This window comes from Mastomys coucha, unplaced genomic scaffold (assembly GCF_008632895.1).
Source record: "Mastomys coucha isolate ucsf_1 unplaced genomic scaffold, UCSF_Mcou_1 pScaffold5, whole genome shotgun sequence".
In the NCBI taxonomy this organism is placed as follows: Eukaryota; Metazoa; Chordata; class Mammalia; order Rodentia; family Muridae; genus Mastomys; species Mastomys coucha.
This window is the reverse complement of record NW_022196911.1, coordinates 115,566,481-115,569,039: the sequence shown is the minus strand read 5'-3', so window position 1 is coordinate 115,569,039 and position 2,559 is coordinate 115,566,481.

The window sequence follows — 2,559 nt, the reverse complement described above, 5'->3', positions numbered from 1 at the left end:
CAAAAGCCGTGTGAGTCAGCCCCAGACCATCTGTGCATATCAATAACCTCAGAATGTTTAAAGAATGTGAAGGAGAGATAATAGAAGTCCAGGCCCTGAGGAGTCCGTTCGGGGTATGAGTGTCTTGGTTGGTGCCACTTTCTGTGTAAACACAATGTGGACAAGCCTTAAGCTTTACTTTCGTTTGTTTGTTTAGCTTTTGTTTTCTGGCAGTCCTGTGGATTGAACCCAGGGCCTTGAGCATGCTGGGCAAGCACTTAGGCTGCTGAGCTCTGTCCCTGCCTTGTGTAGTAGCCCAAGAGGTTGGAATCCTGTTAAGAAAGGGAAAATATGGGCAGGAGAGATGGCTCCTCTCAGTACCCATATAGGGCAGCTCATAGCTGCCTGTAACTCCAAGAGATCTCATGGCTTCTAGTGGCTCCCAAGAGCACCAGAAAAACATGGTACGTATACATACACGAAGGCAAACACTCATACACATAAAATTTTTAAAAAATCTTTAAAATAAAAAAAGGGAAGTTGAGGCTGAGGGGAAGCGCTCATCTCTCTTGAAGAGAAGCCTGTTTCCAGCACACTTGTATGTAGACATGGTGGCTCACATTGCCATGGGATTTGCTTTGCTTTTCTGTCTCCTGAGGGCACCTGGACACATGTGATGCATGTACACTCATGCAGGTGCACACACACACATACATAAATAAAAATAAATATTTTCATTCTTGCTTGTGATTTGAGGATCAGAGCTGGGGGGAGGGGGGAGGACATACATGTGATGTCAATCCACAGCCAGTCGAGATGCTGGGGACTGAGAGCATCCAGTGATCCTGAGCTTGGCAGCTGAAACTGGATCATCTCAGATAGAACTGGACTAAACAGCTTTCCCAAAGCTCAGTTTATCTGAAGGTACATCTTTGCCCCTGTGATCCAAGAGCCGTATCTTCCCCATAAGGGATCTGTGTGAGGTAAACCAGGGTGTACAGTCGCCTCCTCCCCCTCAGACTTTCCCTTGCATTTGCAAGACTGAGGTGTGACTTACAGGCTTGCTGTGTCAAGTGATGTGGTTTCTGTGTATACAATGGGTAAACACTGTCCATACGCTCCCTTCACAGTGCTTGCCTGTCAGTCAAAATAACCATGGCCAGATGCTTGCTCAAGTTCACAAGCCTTCAGTCCCTAGGCACAGAGTGCAAATATTGATACCCCCCCAACCTCACCCAGCACCCCCAGGGACAGCCTGCAGCTCTCACTGTTCTGAATAGCTTGTCTGTCTAAGTGTTCAACTTGGAGACAAGAAAAAGGAATTCAAAATTGCTTCTAGTGCATGCCTGTGACTCTCAGTTATGCCTGCCCTTTGTCTGCCCAATGCCAATGCAAGTTCTGTGTAGCTTGCTCTCTAAAGCCTTCCAAGTGTTCCCAGGGGCAGCCTGTCTCCGGGTATCCCATCTTCCACAGAGCCTGCCCCCAGGTCACCTTGTCTATCTCAGTACCCTTAAAAACCTGCCCAGGTGGGAGGGGGTCCTGGGGTCAGGGAGAGGTGAAGGCACACAGCTATATACGTGGGAAAAGGAGACTCTTTATAGGAGGTCCCTGTTACATGAGGGTGGCCATCAGATTAGTTAGCAGTTCCAGTTTTGCGATATTATAATAATGTTGGATAAGCATCTTTATTCTTGCATGTACTAGTGTCACGGATGCTGGGTCAAAGGACATTCTGCATTCCTTCTGTGTTGTTTATTTTATGTACCTCTGTCCCCCCATTTCAGCAACCTCACCAGGCCGGCTTTGGGTTCTCTAAGTAGCCAAGGATGATCTTGAATTTTAGATCCTCTGCCTACCTGGGATATTAGTGTGTGCAGCCGTTGCCCGGAGATCCAGGGGCTTTTTGAACATGATTGCTGCTTTGCTGGTATGGTGGGCTGATGTACACGAACCACGGCCTTGCACAGCTCACGTCTGATTTTACCTCAGACTGCTGCCCCATGCAGTGGTAGGGCGAGAGATGACTTTCATGCAACCTTTCAGTGCAAAAATGCATCCTTTGCACGATTTCATTTTATCATTAAGCTTTTTAGATTTATTTGCTTTATGCGTATCGAGTGTGTTGCCTGCTTGAATGTGTATGACATTCCTGAATGTCGGAATCCCCTGGAACTGGAGTTACAGATGATTGTGAGCCACCATGTGTGTGCTGGGAACAAATCCCAGGTCCTTTGCAAGAGCAACATGTGTGCTGAACTGCTGAGCCAACTCCCTAGCCTGTCCCAGTTTTAAAATTAGTTTACACTTGTGAAGGTCTCAAATCTAGGGTTAAAGCCTTTACATAAAAACAAAAAAGTAAGCAGGGCGGTGGTGGCACACGCCTTTAATCCCAGCACTTGGGAGGCAGAGGCAGGTGGATTTCTGAGTTCAAGGCCAGCCTGGTCTACAGAGTGAGTTCCAGGACAGCCAGGGCTATACAGAGAAACCCTGTCTTGAAAAACCAAACCAAACTAAACCAAACCAAACCAAACCAAACCAAACCAAACCAAACCAAACCAAAACAAAACACAAAAAGGTAGC